General features: G+C 41.4%; 1 protein-coding gene across 2 annotated transcripts in view; it reads left to right on the top strand.

The window, feature by feature from the left end:
- The first annotated feature begins 15,835 nt into the window (after positions 1 to 15,835).
- The window catches only part of LOC146080918 (nucleotide-binding oligomerization domain-containing protein 1-like), a 55,880-nt gene continuing 51,301 nt past the window's right edge, over positions 15,836 to 20,414 (top strand). The window contains exon 1 of one of the 2 annotated variants that reach the window (XM_083188626.1): positions 15,836 to 16,475. The gene's annotated coding sequence lies outside the window, so the exon portion shown is untranslated. The remainder of the gene's footprint in view (positions 16,476 to 20,414) is intronic. The other variant, XM_083188625.1, reaches the window with a different exon arrangement.

The raw sequence follows: 20,414 nt of genomic DNA, 5'->3' as shown, positions 1-20,414 counted from the left end.
GAATCAGCATGCAATGAGAACACCTTCAGGGGAGCCAGAAGGCTATGTAGTTAAATTCTGCTCTAGTTGGCCAACGTCAAAATGATTGAGATAAGGTGGCTTGTTAATGTATATGAATATATATAATATATATTATCATAGTGAGTAATGTAGATGGTGCATTGGCACCTAAAGGTAAGAAAATGGTGTCAATGCACCAGGGGGAGAAATGTAACCCCTGGTTAAAAGGCCTGTATTAAAACTCATATCCTATGTTAAATACCAGTAAACATATGAACTAACTAAATGTAGTATTCTGTATGGCTATGTTTTAAAAAAATGTTTATATATATTTTGGTGTGTTGGTGACACTGTATATGTCAGATTTCATCGATGGCAGTGGACTTAATTGTTGGATGCTATATACACAGTTCACAGATGTTGCTGACAGTTAAAGAGAGGGCGTAGTGATATACAGCTGGGAGTGATTTGCCCTGTCAGAGGAGAAGGGGCAGAGGGAAAGAGAAAAGAGAGGAGTACAGGATGAGGTACCTGTGAGGGCTCTATGGAAAGACTGCCCTGTGCCTCAGAGGGAGAGCTGTGAGGTACCTGTAAGTGATGGACAGAGACCTGTACTCTCACTAGGAGAAAGGTGGGGCATTCCTGTGTGCCTGCAGATGGAGCTAAACCTGGCATGTCAGTTGGCTCAGTGTAGAAGGATGGAGCCAGAAGAAGGAAGGAGCCAGAATAAAGTAGCCAGCCCTTAACATGAGAACTCATTGGAGGATGCTGGACAGAGGGACAGAGGAGGGAGAGTGGTGAGTTAGACCACCCTCACAGTCCCATATAAGGCCGAAAAGGTGACACCTGGAGTCACATAGCAGATACATTGCAGAAGGGGATAGTACAAGGGGAGTGACAGCCTCCTAACAGTAATGTTTCCCAAGCCTTTGCCAGAGATAATGATGGTTATTCATGCACCAAGTTGTGCACAACTACAGAAAGCTAATTAACAGTGACCGTGAAACACTGACAGAGACGTTATAGCTGCGCACAGAGAGAGAAGTAAGTTACACCGCAGCAGTAGAGACTCTTGGCTGACAGACCTCAGGGCTAATCTGTCTACAGCGCATTTGGGAGAATACATTTGTTACCAGCTATCTGCATGGGACACGTAACTAAGGGAGGATAATTACAGTCACAGGGAGAGAGACAGATTTGAGCAGTAAAGTATTATATTGTACTGATTGTACTCAAGGAAGAAAGTGGATTTGGCTCAATTTCGAACAAAAGTTACCTCAGAAAAGTCAGCTTATTGCACTGAGATAGTGACATTATTTATTCACAACTATAACAGTACTGAGGGAAAGCACTAAGTCGTTCTATCTAGCTACTATTCTGATCCCAAGAGAAAGTGACAACTTCAATGATATTACAAGCCTACATGTAGGATACAATATTGCTAAGAGGAGAATATTGCCTTTGGTATTAGAGACCCTGTGGTGGATTACAAATACTTCATAGAAGTTATACTCCTATTATTCCCGTACTCACCTTACAGGACTCAGGTGGGCAAAATAGTGACTTAGAAAATCCAGCAAACAATATGTGGAACGCTACAAAATAATCCAAGCGCTTATATTTTTTAGTACTAGTGTACACTTACATACTAATATTATTGCGCAATAATAATTCTAGGTTAATTAATATCTATTTATTTATTGGAGTTGGAAACTGTTCTATTTCCATTGTGTCTGAAGTGAAATGTGTTATATGTTTTAGCATACTACCTTAGGAATGTATAATATTTTTATTACAAGGAGGCATCTCTGAAGTATACTAAGCCGGAATACTCTGCAAACGTTCCAGTCAAATAAAACGGTGGAGGTTGATGCCCTTGTCTCAGCTATGTCTGATGTGTGTATTATTTATGTCATTTATATTATGGTTATGTAAATGAGTTGTAACTTTAGGGGTTACTTAATCTGTCTGAGGGTGATTCCCCAAGTTCGCCCTAATATTATCATCTAAATATTCAGATAGTCGTACCCTATAACACCAAATCTTGGGGTGGAGGCACTTGATAGCACCTGCACATACTCAGTGCAGAAGACAGGGTTACATTTACACTGCAATATAGATCTCACTTTGAAGTAAAACCCCACCCAAATCTAATTCTCTCTGCACAAGTAACACCTGCCCCACCTGCAGTGCACATGGTTTTGCCCATCTAAGAAGGATTTTGTCAGAAAGAATGAACCAAAATAAGGCCCCAAGTGAGTAAAATTATCAAACAACAATGGCCTATAATGAGAACTGACGCATCCTTGCCATTTAAGGATACTGCAATCATGCCCTGTTACAAGAGAGGGCCCAATCTCCGTGATGTATTAGTAAAATCAGACGTCACGAGATATAAGAAAGATAAACATTTTCTATCACAAAAACCTGGTTGCTTCAAATGCGCATGCGTCACCTGTCAGTTTATGCTAAGTGGGAATAGCTTCAATCACCCCCATTCAGGGAAGAAAATCCAGATTAAACAACATTTAACGTGTAACAGCATGTTCTTGATATACCAATTATTATGCCCTTGTGGCCTCACTTATATGCAAGACACAACGTAAGTTTAAGGAGAGAATGGCGGGTCACCAGTCCACTATTAGGTCGGCATTAGTAGCTGGTGGTAGTGATCAACCGGTAGCCCGACATTTTGTCAGTAAACAACATTCTCTCTCCAGCCTCAGATATCGTATAATCGATCAGGTGGAGAAACCCACACGGGGGGGGGGGGGGGCCGCAATAGAGCGTTGTTAAAGCGCGAATGGATACATCGCTTGGATGTGTTAGCCCCTCTGGGTTTTATTAATATTTATCCTTCCCTGCATTTTAATCCCTCTGCCCGTATAATATACTCTCATACAGCAGATACACAACGGGTCTCCTTTAAGATTATACCCAACAACTGTCCAACGGATGTGTTATGTCATTTTCCAGATATGGATATGTATGGAATAATTATATATTTTATGTAATAAATTTATAAATGATCAGCTTTATACCATTCTCCGGCTCACTAGTTTTTGCCACATTTTTTATTTTTTTATGTATTTTGCATTTTTATGTATTTTTTTCACTTAATTTGTAGTGTAACATTTTTGTATATTGATATCACACAGTATTCCCTCTCCTATTCATTATAATTATATGTATGTTTTTTATTGAAATTTTTGTACCAAGTTGATGCTTTGTAATCAGTGTCAGCTGTGTGACAGTGATGTCATCCTCTACCGCCGGGCGGGGGGAGGCGCCTGCATACAGCCAACACATGGGTGATGCTATTTAAACAGGAATCACAGTACACTATTTGTTTCCTGATGATAGTGCACAAATAAATGCACTTGGTCCTGTCGTCATTTCCTTATTTGAATGAGAAAGCTGAGTGCCGCACCTACCTACCTTGTGAACATGCTTGCTTGAAGCTGTGGGGCACCGGTGAAAGCTTCTAGTGCAACGGGAATGCCGGTCCACCTGGATCTCCTATATATATATATATCTATATATATATATAGATATATATATATATACACATATATATTTGTGTTTCACCACTCCGACACTCTCATCCACATTGTTCTTATGGCTGGGATCCTGCTATGGTAATTTTACTGCTCGGGACCTACCCATAATTATAGTGGACAGCAGATATCCACCTCTATTCCCTCTCCCAGAATACAGTGCGATCTCCGACTCGCTCACTTCCCTGATTACTCATTGGATGACCTCACATGACATCAGAGGCCGCCCCCAATTTGACGGAAAGCATTTATCTGAAAAGTTAGTCCTACTGTAGCTCACTTTTCGCAATGAACAGAGGAAAAATCATTTGATGGTGAGTAACCATCAAATGATTATTCCTCTGTGTGGGCGCCTTCTAGCAGGGGTGGGCAATAAGCGGCTCTCCAGCTGTTGCAGAACTACAGATCCCGCCATGCCCAGAAACCATTTTAGTATGACCGAATAGCAAAACTGTTGCAATGCATTTTGGGATGTGTAGTTCTGCAACAATTGGAGGACCACCCAAGTTTATAGGATAATAGCTAATATCTGATTTGTTGCTAGTGGCAACATCTCCACTTCTAAAAACCCACATTTTAGTAAAAAATACCCTTTGGTGTCTGACTAATATGTTATTTTATCTGAAATGATTAATCCTTTAAATGCCAAGTGAACTTGTCAAAATAGGTGTTTAAATTGCCAATCAAACATTTTTATTCATCATAATGACCTGTAAAGTTTACCTTAAATAGGAAATATAATCTATTTTTTTTTACACCATATATTTATTTGAATTTATATAACAAATATGAGCGACGCTGGCATTTTTAGTAGATATTTTGAACATCTCTCACAGAGATGTTGGTACTCAAAGGGTTAAGCAATAGAGTTTTACTGTATTATATGTATTTATATCCATTATATTTATGTCATATAATTAGATTTATTTATTTGTTTAAAAATAAATACAAGAGTGGTTCAATAAGTACCTGTATTTGAAGTGGCATTGCTGAGGAAAGTTGGTATCACTATCGTGTACTACCATCTTTCAAACAACACCATACAAAATTTTTGATTGATTCATAGGTTTATTTTTTTTTCCCACCACGACAATGCACCAGCTCCCGTATCTGGAATTGTTGTGGCCTAATTGCATGAATTGCGCTTTGAATTGTTACCGCATCCACCATACTCGCCCGACTTGGCTCCCTGCGACTTCTTTCTGTTCCCTTACCTGAAAACATGACTCGCGGGGAAAAAATTCAGCTCAAACGGGGAGGTCATTCCTGGAGACAGAAGCCTACGTGAGTTTGAAAAATCATATTTTGCAGAGGATTTAAAGAAATGGCAAGGACATTGGCAAAAGTGTATTGCCGTGAAAGGAGATTATGTTGAAAAATAAATAAAAACACAGGTACTTATTGATCCACCCTCGGATATGTAACTTTGGTATGGTTATCAGATGTAATATATGGTAAATTTTAGTTTGTGTCTGTTTAGTTATTTGTGTATTTTTATGTTATATATATTTATGTATTTATAAAAAAAAAAAAAGATGATGCAAACAATGATTCAGATTAATTCTCTGTTTTCGGTATTTTCACTTCCTCAATGACGAAATTGTTGAAATGATACTTGAGTGCAGTAACCAATATACCAATCGGGGTAATGCTCAACAATCAGTAAACATCAATAAACCAGATATTATCACATAACAGGCATTACAGGAATGCATGTAAGCTCAAATGATCATTAAGACCATATGGAACCATCGTCTTCAGGTGGTGTATCCACCACGACTCACATTGGAGAAGAGCGTGACCTATTGCCACCCCGGAGTCTCTGTGGGACATGATCAATCGATAAGTGAGCAAATCAGATAGAACACTGCGTGAACGGAGGGCTGGACATTGAGATGCTATTCGTGCAGCCCTCCAGTCAGGGACTAGTGACCAGCCAGTTGCAAGACATTTTGCTCTGGCTGGCCACAATATGGCTATTCTGCATTATATTATAAATGATCATGTCCCACAGAGACTCCAGGGTGGCAATAGGTCACTGGCTCTTCTCTAATGTGACAACCCTGTGCCAGCAGCTGTTGATTGCGTACCCCATACCACCTGTATATTTTAAGAAATCACTTCTTTGCAAACCCACACCAGCACAGCAGGACCAACACCACTCACACAATACAAAAATACACCAAAAGATTTTAAAAAACATGTTCACTTAATGCACAATAAGCAACGTTAATGGCAATGAACAAACATTAGAAGCTTCTTATAAACTACTGCATATATATATATATATATATATATATATATAAAACTAGGAGTGACTCTAGTCGCGCCACACTACAGGCTGCTACTCTAGAAAGACTCCCCTGTTAGTGGGAGACAAAAGGTATGGGTAATAGAGAGAATAGAGAGCGCCAAAGATTTCCACCACCTTAAGTACAGTGTTCGAGTCAAGTATGTAAATGATCAAAACATTTTTTGAAAAATTAACATTTTATTAAAACGTTTATGATAAAAACGTGTGGTGTCTCAGTTCTTTTGAAGACGAATATAACCCAACGCGTTTCGTCTTTAGAAATACTTCATCAGGGGTTTTAAAATAGACACAATTGGATGTTGCTGATGCCCCTTCTGATATTTTTGTACAGAACCACTGTTGCACAAGGCCATCATACAAGTGTCTTTGCAGCAGCGTCTGTCTATGTGGAAGTAGTTTTACCTACACCATCTTGTCTACCCTAGATTACATCTGGAAGAATCACTATAGAAAAAAAGCTACCATATAGGTAACTTTACAGCAACTCCAATTTAATGCGGACTCAGTCCCATCTATACCATCGTGTCTACCCGAGACAACATCTGGAAGAAACTACGGTCGGTTGACCACGTAGACCGTGCATCCGATCCTGTTCCACTCAGTCCGGTTTTTATCAAACCTCTATCATTGGGCATTTGTTGAATCGATAATTTTGTGAAGATTCTTCATATCTAGAAGAATTTGGGACCTAATTATCTTCATCTCACAAGGACCCTTAAAACTTTTTAAGTTGACACACATTCAAGATTGCGATCTCTATTTTATTGAGTTCCATCATACATTTTGAAAATATTTGAGGCATCCCCTTGTATTCTTCCATTGTGTCTATTTTAAAACCCCTGATGAAGTCTTTCTAAAGACGAAACGCGTTGGGTTATATTCGTCTTCAAAAGAACTGAGACACCACACGTTTTTATCATAAACGTTTTAATAAAATGTTAATTTTTCAAAAAATGTTTTGATCATTTACATACTTGACTCGAACACTGTACTTAAGGTGGTGGAAATCTTTGGCGCTCTCTATTCTCTCTATTATATATATATATATATATATATATATATCTGGTCCCTATTTAAACGTATATACAACAATTTTTTATTGTTATACAGGGGCGGCAATAGTGCCAGCTTACACCTCCCAGCAGTTGCATAAGTCAAGTGAGACAGGGATCTAAATTAATCAAATGGACAACACAGTATCAATTCTTTAAGAAAAGCATGAGAATTAAATTTATTCATTTAGTCCAAACGGAACTAGAGCACTAAGTTTATGTATCCAGAATGTTTCCAACTCTATTAAAGCTTTCTCTCCATCTCCTCAACTTTTAGACATAGGTACATGATCTATTAATTTGTACCTTAATGTGGCTAATGTGTGTTTGGCTTCAACAAAATGTCGTGACAGGGGCTGATCTATAGCTTTGCCACCCAGTGCCAACCTGATTGCAGAACGATGTTGATTCACCCTCTCTTTAAAAGTAATAGTTTAACAATGTAGATCCGACTACACGGGCATGTGATCATGTACACTACATATATCTGGAGGAGCAGCTAAACACATGTTTGATAGAATATTTCTTGCCAGATCTAGGATGCACAAATTGATGCCCAATTTCCATATGACTACATGTAGCGCAACCAGTGCAGCAATAGCACCCTGGTGCTCTATTGAGAAAAGTTTTTTGCCCATTTTCACACTATCAGAGACATCATTATGTACCAGGAAATTTTTTAGATTTTTCCCACTGTTGTGTCCAATCATGAGTCTGGATGCATTTAAAGATTTAATACCTGCATCTTTATTAATTAAAGGCCATTGGGGCAGATGTATGAACGTTCGTTATGGGGGAGAAGGGGTATCAGCGCACGTTATGTGCACTGATAACGCTTCTCCCCCATGTATGATGCGGCCGGGATGCGATAATGGACAGGGGCGCTATGCGCCCCTGTCCATATCGGCGCTGCTATCAAAATGATAGCAGGCCGAATGTATGAAGGTCAGCATCGCTGACCGTTCCGCACGAAGCCGGTTTTGGCTTCGCCAGCATCAGGCTGGCGAAGCCCTATCTAAACAGCAGGGACAGCGCTGTCCCTGCTGTTAGGTCTGGGCTGCGCTGGGGATCTCACGTGAACAGCGAGATCCCGCGCATGCCCAGTGCGGCCGGCCGGGGGACAGGAGATAGCGCATCAGTATTAACTGATGCGCTATCTCCAGAAAGGGACATCGCCGAAGGGGGGAGTTAACGCTCCCCCGCTTCGGCAGACAAGATGTTAATACATCTTGTCGATGTCCCTTCCTGCTTCGCCTCGCTATTGAGGCAAAGCAGGAAGTATCATAGTGGCGCGATAAGCGCTGCTATGATACATCTGCCCCAATATTCTTTGCCAGTATGTTTGACTTTATCACTTAAAGTACTGTATTCGGTACTCTTTACCTAGCACGGCGCCCACGATTTTAATCGTGGGCATCGCAGGTAAAAAAATCACGGGCATTGAATGCACTAAAAATTGGGTGCGTCGCGACCGACGCGATGCCCGCGATTTCCCATAGGGATCAATGTTAAATTTCTCAATTGACCCGATTTTACTGTTCAATGCCTCAATTGACACGATTTTTCCATAGGAAACAATGTTAAATGGCCCACAGAGGCCAAATAGGCACCCTGAAGTGTGAAATGGCCCCCACAATTGTTAACACCACCCCACGATCAACGTCAACCCGAAGCGTGGCGAGCGCAGCGGTACGCGTCCTACGACCTTTTCATACCCCCACTATCCACGTCGGCGTGGCGTTGAGAATAGAATAGTGGGTACTTGTGAGTTATCCGGGCTCCCGATTTTTTGATTGTATGCCTTAAGTTAAGGCATACAATCCGATGCGATGCGATACGATATCGCATCGCGTCGCATCGCATCGCATCCGACCATCGGATGCGATGACCCGATTTTTCCATAGGAATCAATGTTAAAATGATTCCTATGGAAAAAGGGGTCCTTTTCATACCCCTACTATCCAAGTGGGCATGGAGTTGGATATAAACCTGTGGCGAGCGTAGCGAGCCACCGAGCCCGAAGCGTGGCGAGCGAAGCGAGCCCCGCGAGGGGACGGTATTCCGTGTCCCCTCGCGGGGCTCGCTACGCTCGCCACGCTTCGGGCTCGGTGGCTCGCTACGCTCGCCACAGGTTTATATCCAACTCCATGCCCACTTGGATAGTAGGGGTATGAAAAGGACCCCTTTTTCCCATTGAATTCCATGTTAAAATGGACTCAGTCCATATTAACATTGATTCCTATGGAAAAATCGGGTCATCGCATCGCATCGCATCCGATGGTCGCATGCGATGCGATGCGATGTCCCGATCCGACCCGATTTTAAAATCGGACGCCCGGATAACTCACAAGTACCGAATAGTGTAGCGAGCGCAGCGAGCCACCGAGCCCGAAGCGTGGCGAGCGCACGCGGATACCTTCACAGGTAAACGTGTCCCTTCGCGGGCTTCACAGGTATCCTCGTCTCCTCGCGGGGCTCGCTGCGCTCGCCACGATTCGGGCTCGGTGGCTCGCTGCGCTCGCCACACTATTCTATTCTCAACTCCACGCCGACGTGGATAGTGGGGGTATGAAAAGGTCGTAGGAGGCGTACCGCCGCCCCTCGCGGGCTCGCTGCGCTCGCCACGCTTCGGGTTCACGTTGATCGTGGGGTGGCGTTAACAATTGTGGGGGCCATTTCACACTTCAGGGTGGCTATTTGGCCTCTGTGGGCCATTTAACATTGATTCCTATGGAAAAATCGTGTCAATTGAGGCATTGAACAGAAAAATCGGGTCAATTGTGAAATTTAACATTGGTCCCTATGGGAAATCGCGGGCATCACGTCGGTCGCGTCGCACCCGATTTTTTAGTGCATTGACCGCGATGGGCGCCGTGCTAGGTAAAGAGTACCCTGTATTCATTTACAAACACCATGGTATTATCTAATTTGTCTTTTTTTATATTGCTACCAAATAACTCAGCTCTGGATTTCGCAAAGTCCTTTGCAGCATTCAATACCTCTGGGGAATACCCTCTATCAAGGAATTTTTTATACATGTTGTCCACCTCTACTCTGGCTAAGTCATCCTCACTAGTTATTCGTCTTGCTCTTAAAAACTGTGCGTAAGGAAGCCCATGTTTTAGGGCTACTGGATGGTGACTATTAGCATGAAGCAGCACATTACAATCTGTTGGTTTATGAAGCAGTTTTGTTTAAAATTTATCTCCACACCACCGAATGTTCACATCTAGGTAATTGATTGACTACAGTCAAACGTAAATTTAATATCGTCATGCATCTGATTTATTTCACGCATGCTGTCATGAAATTCTATCTCTGATCCCTTCCATAGTCCGATGATATCGTCTCTGTAGCGATAGAAGAATAATAAGTGTTGAGCAAAGGTCATATTCTGGAGGAATAATTTAAATAATCGCACACCCTGTTGGTAAAAATTGTTATCAAAAAAGAATAATAGAAGTGTCTTCTCCAATAATTCTAGAAAGACTTGTATAGGAGGACCTTTGTAATCCATTTGGGTGGAAATAAAGTTCTCAATGCTCTCCAATGCTGCTTGTATACAACAGTGGTGCTTTTGGATGTTGGCAGGATAGGTTCACCTGTGTTTTTTCCGGGATCCAACCATATTGTACTGCTCTCATCAAAATCTGATCCAATTCCAATTTGTACTTCCCTGTTGGATCTGTATCCAATTTTTTGTATACCGCCTAGTCTATATATATTTTTCTTTTTTATAGTCATCCACATCTTGTATCACCAAGGCTCCGCCTTTATCAGCGGATCTGAATACCACAGAACGATCTTTACTTAAAGCTTTTAGAGCGAGATTTTCCTCTTTGGTCAAATTGTACCGGATTATTTCTTGTTTTTATGGGCTGATGTCACTTCATGATCAATGATTCTCATATATGACTTAATGGACATGTTGTTAGACATCGGCTCAAAAGAAGATCTTTTTTTTGATGGGACAATCATCATGGGCGGTAATTACCGTGCTTTCAGAATTTTTTTTTTTTAGTTTTAAGACTCTATTAAGTCTCCACAGTTCTTGTTTCCACTTGAATGGGTTAAATTGATTTGTAGGAAAAAAGGTTAACCCTTTATTCAGGACCTTTTCTTCTGTTTTTGTGATAACTCTGGAGGAAAGATTTACAATCAAGGTTTCTTTTCCAATGCTTTTCCGGATCCTCTTCCCTTGCCCACCACGACGGGTGTGTGACCTCCGCCTTTTTTGGGCTCAGGTCTCCACTCCTGAAAGGGATCATTTTTGGGAATTATCAGATAGACGTTCTGATTCACTGTAGAAGGAACTGATTCCACTTGATTGTTCAAATTGATCAAAATTACGAAATCTGCCCATTCTTCTACGTTGTGGATTACCTGGAGGATTTCTACCAGTCGCCCATGAGTATACTCTCTGTTCTTGATAGCCAAGATCAACTTTTTGTAATTTTTTTTTTATACTTGATTAATTTAGTTTTATAATCATTAATCTGAGTATTCAATTTATCAAACCAGTCCATTGAAGAATCAGCAATCAAAACTGGTTTATGGGTGGTCTCAAAGCAATTGATTTTTTTCTCCCAAACAAGTTAACTCCCTCATTGACTCCTCTATGACTAGGAGGATCAGATCGAGGGAGCACTTGTTCAGTATCGCCACCCATTTTTTACAAAATTCAATGTTATTCCGCCCAAACGTCGGTACATTTTTAATACGGAAACCTCTCGGTATTTTCCGTTGTTTATGGTAATCAGTCAAGGTGACCCCATGTAGGTGATAATCCACCTCTTTTTTATTCATTTTAGTAAACTGTTAAACAATTCACTTGTAGGGTTTACCCCCTCTAGATCAACCAAGGTATCTTCAAAATATCGGTTTTCCGCATCTGTGTCGCTAAAACAGCATGTCACCGATGTCCAAAGTTAAATGCAAAAGACACTCCCACAATAAATAGATAAACTTCACCTTGATGCCCTCCAAAAATGTACTTGTAGTCCACCAATGTATCTTTCTGTGCGGCGGCACTCACAGGATTTGTCCCAGGAATAAAGACCCAACAATGGTAAATTCTGTCCAATGTTTCAATCCGTTAGGATTTTTATCAAGAACACAAAATCACAATCACCACACTAACCTTATAAGACGCCATGAAGTGTGTGCTCGTGGTGTTCCTCCTCTGGTTTCCCAATACATACTGCTGACTACCTCGGTAGCAGCACCAGGAGGGCACCGGGCACAGTAACCCCACCACTACTCAGAGTGTCGGGGACCAGACCCATATTATATTTATATATATATATATATATATATATGTAGATAGAAGTTGCGGCACTCTCGGGCTTAAATCAATAAACACACTTGGTCAGTGTTTAATCCAACGTTTCGGTCTTTATTTTATAAGACCTTCATCAGGAATGAAGGTCTTATAAAATAAAGACCGAAACGTTGGATTAAACACTGACCAAGTGTGTTTATTGATTTAAGCCCGAGAGTGCCGCAACTTCTATCTACATATTACTTCCCGCATGAAGGCACCCGGCAATCTAACTACATCGTTACAGGAGTGCCGGTCCATAAACAAGATATATATATATATATATATATGTTAAAATAAAGAAAATGAGGGGCGCTCCATAGTGTATCACACAAGATTTTAATAAAGAGGTAGTATAAAACACATCCAGATGAGGCAACAGTGTACTCGTACCAAAGGTAATTCTGCTGTGGGCTGGGTACCACAAGTTTCAAACTGAAAATGCCAGGCAATCTCCTACCGCTGATCTGAGGCACTGCTGGAAACCACGATCTCCCGCTAAAGCAAGCAGCGTGTCGGGACAACCACACAGGAACAGACGCAGTGGGGGATCTGGACAAGGTGAGAGATGCCGTCACAAGCCCCGCCCTAACACGTTTCGTAATACAACTTTGTCAGAGGGCGTCCTCCAGGAAGGGACATTGCTGGAGGGGGGAGTTAGCGCTCCCCCGCTTCGGCAGACAAGATGTTAATACATCTTGTCGATGTCCATTCCTGCTTTGCCTCATTAGCGAGGCGAAGCAGGAAGTATTATAGCGCCGCGATAAGCGCCGCTATAATACATCTGCCCCAGTAAAACTAAACACACAATTAATAAAACCAATAAACTCCCCAAAATGATGCAAGGTTAGTGCCGCTTTAAGATGGACTAGCAAGCAATATTAATTATTAGACAATGACACCAATCACGCTCAAGGCGTGTGAGCAGCGCTAAGTAAATGTTTGGCACACAGTAGTTTGGTACAATAGATAATTTTACTGTAGAAAAAGAACAAATAATAAATCACAATAAAATTCACAATAAAAACAATGGTATATAAAATGCTCTTTACAACACAGGAAAGGAATGGGTTGAGTATGTAGGGACCACAGAGATTGGTTGGAAAGTGGAATCACAGGTAAGTGCACTTTACCGATTGATCGGAGGTCTGGATGTCCAAAGGTTCCACTTAGATGGTGGTGGTAAGGTCCTCACAGTGGTGTGCAGTTGTTGGCACCCTTTGGAGAAGGAACAGCTTCCGCTTTGTTTGGTACCCCTTGTCTGTTGGATGGAGGGGGTAGGGGAGAGATGGATTATCCCCAGAATTATTAGATTAGAATTGGCATAAGCAGGCATAAAATCAAAATAAAACATCCAGGTTAGTTTTTGTTAGGATAAAGTTCTGCGACAACACGTGTTAAGTTGTATAGTATTATTCAATTCTTTGGTCACTATTCAGACCATGCGCATACGGAGTTAGTAGAATTATTAGTCCCAATATTATGGCATGTGATTAGACTTATAGTTTAGACATGTCCATTTAATATGTCTGGCCAGGCAATATAAATCGGTACCTCAGGAGCAGTCATTCTACAGGACGGCTGAGCAGTACAGGGATGAGGTCTGTAGAAAATCACCCATCACATTCTTACATCACAGTCACACATTACAGCTGCTGCAATAATTAACTTCTCAGCCTTAGAGGACAGGGATAACTATAATTAATATAGAGATGCTGAGTGACATTTGTATATAGAGTGGGGCCTTTTGCATAAACAATATACAGTAATTGCATTAGCTGCCTATTTCTTGATTCAACAGTTTACCCAAAAGATACAAAGTCATCAAAAGCATAGTTGTGGTTTTGACAAAGAGTGATTGTGAAACTGAAAGTTAATTTACTATTGTTACATTGCTCACAGATTTACTAAAACTGATGAACATATTAACATGCAGGTTTGGTGCAATCAATACTTTTATATGAAACTAGATATATAATTTACAGAGGTCATATGGCCCCAATTGTAATTATATTTCAAGTGTAATTGTTTCTGTTTAGTGCAGTTTACAGTGATATGTTGTCAGATGTGGAAAGGTACTTTCATGCTTTACTGTTATACATGCATGACTCATGCTTAAGGTGCCCATACACAGGTATGATTTGGGCCGATTTCACCTGATTACAATGTATCGGGCCAAAAAAACAGGTGTAATTGTTCCAAATTGGAGGTGTATGAAGTGATCAGATCTGATGCTCGTTCCCATGTGCTTCAGATCATATTCTATTGATCTTATGTGCAGCACATAAGGTCAGTTATAGATTGTAAGCTTGCGAGCAGGGCCCTCATACCTTTGAATGTTTGTAAATACCCAGTTTGTTGTATCCTTGTCTCCTTTGTAAAGCGCAATGGAATATGCTGTGCTATATAAGAAACTGTTAATAAATAAAGAAATTAATTAGAATCAGCATCACATTGCGGAAGCTTTGTAGAACCCGCAAGGTATCACATTTGATTTCCCATGAACTCCCCTGGCACCACCCCGGAGCTCAAATGAAAACCGGTCCAACTTGTCCCTCATAGTTACTGTTATGCCTGAAAACTTGTTTGAAGCATTTCAGACAAAATAAATCTCAACATGACATTGTCAAATTGTTGTCTGTGCATAACCTACTTATTGAAGTTTATTCCTGTAAGGTTACATGATACTTACGATGATGGGTGTAACAATAGCAGAAAAAATAACATTGAGTGCAGAATAAGGGGAGGGGTTTATTCAAAAATGTTGGTAGAAGGAAAAACTAATTTTGAAACCAGATTTTTAAATTAATGTAGCATATTTTAACGCTTTTCATGCATATTTTAAGTATTTTTCATGCATATTTGCATGCATATTTCAAGCTTTTTATGTTGCATATAATTCTGTCTCTAGCTATAACAGTTTCACAGTATCACATATATCACAACAACACAATATAATGCCAGTGTGTATCCCAATCATTAGTTCCAAAATGAGCACTTTTGCTGTGAGTGCTAACAAAGGCTCAGTGTCTCTGTACGGGTTAGCACTGCAACTGAACAGGCTTCTGGGACATACATTTCCTGGCTGCAGAAGGGGGGTGAAATTACACAATGTCCATGAAGGGGGAAGCAATAAGCACTGGGCCAGGAAGGGTGAATTAAGCAATATTAACTAAGCAGTTTATTCAGAAATGGTGAATACAGTCACAAGTGCAGAAGCTGGTTTTAGCAGTTTGGACTGTGATGTTGTTAACCCCTGCTGCTCAGCTGGCCTGTAGAGTCTGGGATGCCACAGTATCAGTTCAGGGGTGCTGCTAAGTGTGTCGTATCAGTCCAGGGGTGCTGCTCAGTGTGCTGTATAATTCCAGGGGTGCTGTTCAATGTGCTGTATAATTCCAGGGGTGCTGCCATGTGTGCCATATAATTCCAGGGGTTCTACGGTACCATGCGTGGGGTGTACATGAACACATCCCATCACATGCACCCGAAGGGGAGAGAAATCATTCAATCATTGCCGACCACTAAATGATTTCCCCCCCCCTTCAGAAATAAGTCTAAACTGATTTTTATTTCCTTCACGAGTACAGCCTTAAAACGTTGGGAATTCCCCTGCAGCTGTAACCTGCCCTCTCCCTGCCCTCCATCACCACAGCGAATGGCCTGGAGAGTATGTACCTCACCGAAGCCGTTCAGTACAGGGGTTTGCACATGCAGAGAAATGCAAAACCCCGACCATCGGGGCTGAGGCCGAATTCAGATCACACAGAGTGATCCTGAATCGGCCCTTTTGTCTTATGGTGTTTTATCCAATTTTTATACAATTTGTATTTTATGTCATCTTTTGATTTGATTAGTTTTTTATTAATAAATAGTCATATATTTATTACATATCAAGTTTGCTATTTGTGTGTAATTTTATTCTCTGGACAGTGGCAGCCCCATCCACTACTCACTAGTTTGCACAGCAATTTCCTGTCACACTGCTCTAGAGAGAGGCTGGCTCATGCTTGCTAGAGTGACAGTTGTAAGCAGTAGGGGCAGCCAATGGGGAGGATGGAGAGGGGAGTGGTGATGCAGTTTCTCCCATGGAGGCGAGCTCTGAGCAGCTCACAGAGAAGCAGGCTCTCCTCTCCACAACTAGCAGGGATCCAGCAGCCTCCCCAAGGACGATACCACAGAGGTATCCTCAGGAGCAGTCATTCTACAGGACGGCTGAGCAGTACAGGGAAGAGGTCTGTAGAAAATCACCCATCACATTCTTACATCACAGTCACACATTACAGCTGCTGCAATAATTAACTTCTCAGCCTTAGAGGACAGGGATAGCTATAATTAATATAGAGATGCTGAGTGACATTTGTATATAGAGTGGGTCCTTTTGCATAAACAATATACAGTAATTGCATTAGCTGCCTATTTCTTGATTCAACAGTTTACCCAAAAGATACAAAGTCATCAAAAGCATAGTTGTGGTTTTGACAAAGAGTGATTGTGAAACTGAAAGTTAATTTACTATTGTTACATTGCTCACAGATTTACTAAAACTGATGAACATATTAACATGCAGGTTTGGGGCAATCAATACTTTTATATGAAACTAGATATATAATGTACAGAGGTCATATGGCCCCGATTGTAAATCTATTTCAAGTGTAATTGTTTCTGTTTAGTGCAGTTTACAGTGATATGTTGTCAGATGTGGAAAGGTACTTTCATGCTTTACTGTTATACATGCATAACTCATGCTTAAGGTGCCCATACACAGGTATGATTTGGGCCGATTTCACCTGATTACAATGTATCGGGCCAAAAAAACAGGTGTAATTGTTCCAAATTGGAGGTGTATGAAGTGATCAGATCTGATGCTCGTTCCCATGTGCTTCAGATCAGATTCTATTGATCTTATGTGCAGCATATAAGGTCAGTTATAGATTGTAAGCTTGTGAGCAGGGCCCTCATACCTTTGAATGTTTGTAAATACCCAGTTTGTTGTATCCTTGTCTCCTTTGTAAAGCGCAATGGAATATGCTGTGCTATATAAGAAACTGTTAATAAATAAAGAAATTAATTAGAATCAGCATCACATTGCGGAAGCTTTGTAGAACCCGCGATGTATCGCATTTGATTTCCCATGAACTCCCCTGGCACCACCCCGGAGCTCAAATGAAAACCGGTCCGACTTGTCCCTCATAGTTACTGTTATGCCTGAAAACTTGTTTGAAGCATTTCAGACAAAATAAATCTCAACATGACATTGTCAAATAGTTGTCTGTGCATAACCTACTTGTACAGGGAAATTGAAGTTTATTCCTGAAAGGTTACATGATACTTACGATGATGGGTGTAACAATAGCAGAAAAAATACCATTGAGTGCAGAATAAGGGGAGGGGTTTATTCAAAAAATGTTGGTAGAAGGAAAAACTAATTTTGAAACCAGATTTTTGCATTTTTTTTGAAGGGTCACCCAGCTAGCTTATGTTGTCACAGGCACGGGGGTAACTAGATATTCATAGGCAAAAGTTTGTAAGGATATGTTCCAATTAATGGTAATAAATGTATGTTGCACAGGTGGATCACAGGTTTTTTTTGCAACAAACATGTGACGTGGAGGGGAGGATTCAAACAATTACATACAGTGAGTTTGAGTGGACTGGCACGAAGTGCGAATCGTGCTGTAACTCATAGTATCTTTTTTTTATTTAAAAAAAAACTAGTATTCACTGGCCAGTGAATTTAGTATAAATAAAGTATATGCCTGGAGGTATACAGTATATTAAAAAGTCCTCCTTTTTAGTGTTAAAAAGTTCGGTATATTAGACTTGATTCCTTAGAGAACAGGCGCTGTTAGTATTGATTAGTTGTAAAGAAAGCACAAAAATTAAAAAAAAATATATAGAATGAAAAATAAAAAAATAAAAACACAATAGTCTCTTACTTTGAGTCTGGCCAGACCTGATGTATTTTCACACTGGGACCCGGTTAGGTATATCTTCCCATGTGTGGTATGGTGTGGGAGCCCTGGATGTATTTTGTAGATCCTGGGAGATGTTAAGGAACCTTTGTTCGCCCAAGGATGACAGGCAGAGAGCTCCAGCAGACTCTTGTATACAGAGAGAGTGGGTATTTAATAGATTACGCGTTTCACCACCTCCTAGTCGGTATCAGCGGTTTCTTCAGATCTTGAAGATCCACTCTCTCTGGATACAAGAGTCTGCTGGAGCTCTCTGCTTGTCATCCTTGGGCGAACAAAGGTACCAAATACTACTACCCATGTCTTTTCCTGTATAGCACGAGTACACTGATGTCATTATTCATAGTACCCGGACCGATTAGTACTCACGGAGGGATGCCATACTTTGAAAGTTTTCCGGGGGGTTGACATGCCTTGTAAATGATTGCCGCCTTAAAAAATCAGCATCCCGTACCTCGAACGCAGTGACGTAAGTTCATCCAAGTTGCCATGAGGAAAGATAAATTTTGCTGCCCCCCAACACACACACACACACAGAGGCGTAACTATAGCACCGCAGCCCCCGCAATATCGATAGCTTTCAATTAACCAATTCAAACTTACGCCAAGTTATGCCTCTGCTCGAACGGTATTACATCCCACCACTAGTAATATTTGTACTAACTAGAGCTGGATACAGTTGCTAGGTCAACAATAACAATGTTGACATCATGGCAACACTATGATCTCGGCTACATTTTGACATTCTCAGAGTGTCAACATGTTCAAAATGATGGTGATTAAAATATTGTCAACATTATCAGCATGTCTACATTAGTGTCAGGCTGCAGGACTGGGGGATTGGGATTAGGCAGTAGGGGATGGGTTGTTGATAGGCTAAGCATGTCAACATTATGCTTAACTTATTTTCTAAAGGCCCATACACACTGGGCGATTTTGAGCTGAAAGCTGCTAATTTTTGTTGTTTTTATTTATGGGCAGACGATGAGCGGTGAGCGCTGATGTGCGCTCCCACATCATTGGCCTTCATTTGTCTGCTGGTTTTACTTTTTGTTATGTCCTACTTGTATAGCAGGTGGTAATTTACATCAATGCATTGTACATCAAAATAACAAAGCAACATTGTTGGTTACCTCATTGTCATCCAGTAGAATTATCTGAACTTGTGTATTATCACGGCACCCATTACGTAGTTTACGTAGTGGTGTTTTGAGAATACCAATACATCACTATGCTGGCTACGTAAACTACGTAACATGTCCTGGAACTGTGATAATACACAATGCTTCATATCCCCACTATCCACGTCATACCCCTAGTATCCACGTGGGCATGGAGTTAATTTTATAAAGCATGGCGAGTGCCATACTGGGAAACTGGATATTGGGGGTATGACATGGATAGTGGGGATATGACGTTGTCATTGTGTGTGTGTTGTGCTTTATACTTACCCTCCTCCGGGCCGGCCACCACGTCCATCACCGATACTCGCTGCGGACAATCTACACAATTAGCGTAGTGCCGCTGGGGGAGCAGGGAAACCATGTGATGCTCCCCCAGCGGCACTACGCTGAATTATGTACATTGTCCATTACGTACATTGCTGGCGCCAAGGAATGACTGCTGGAGGAGGGGGACTGAACTCTGCTGCCAGGGAGTGGCCATGCATCAGAGGAGTCAGCGGGGATCGTGAAGGATGCGGTGGCCGGCCCGGAGGAGGGTAAGTATAAAGCACACACACATCACATTATAACGGCAGCGGCTACGCTGACAACGTACCTTAGGCTACGTTGAAAATGTATGATAATACACAAGTTTCGAATTTTCACATGGCATCGTAACATATGTTGGATGAAGGTATTTTGTAAGAATCATATAAAAGCATCTATTTGTTGCTGTCTTAAGCTGCTTACACACTGGCCCTTATTCTGATTGAGTCGGACGGCTCTGTGTGCGGTCGGACGGCCAATGTTTGGTATTTGCGCATGTGCGAACACCTCGCACGTCGGACCACGGAGTGAGGTCCGTGCAGAAAACGATCGTACGGAACCATCCGAGCAGGGGGTGGAGAGGGGCGTGAAGGGCTGTTTGGGCTCATTATCATATGCGTATGCCCCGTGTTTCATGGGCATTTCCATGAAAATGTTGGGCGTACGTATGGTAATGCTGCCGTGATGCACGTGTGGGGGGCGGCAGCAT

Source organism: Crinia signifera, chromosome 5 (assembly GCF_055691185.1).
Source record: "Crinia signifera chromosome 5, ASM5569118v1, whole genome shotgun sequence".
Lineage (NCBI taxonomy): Eukaryota > Metazoa > Chordata > Amphibia > Anura > Myobatrachidae > Crinia > Crinia signifera.
The sequence above is the reverse complement of the archived record's forward strand: the minus strand, read 5'-3'. Positions and strand labels throughout refer to the sequence as shown.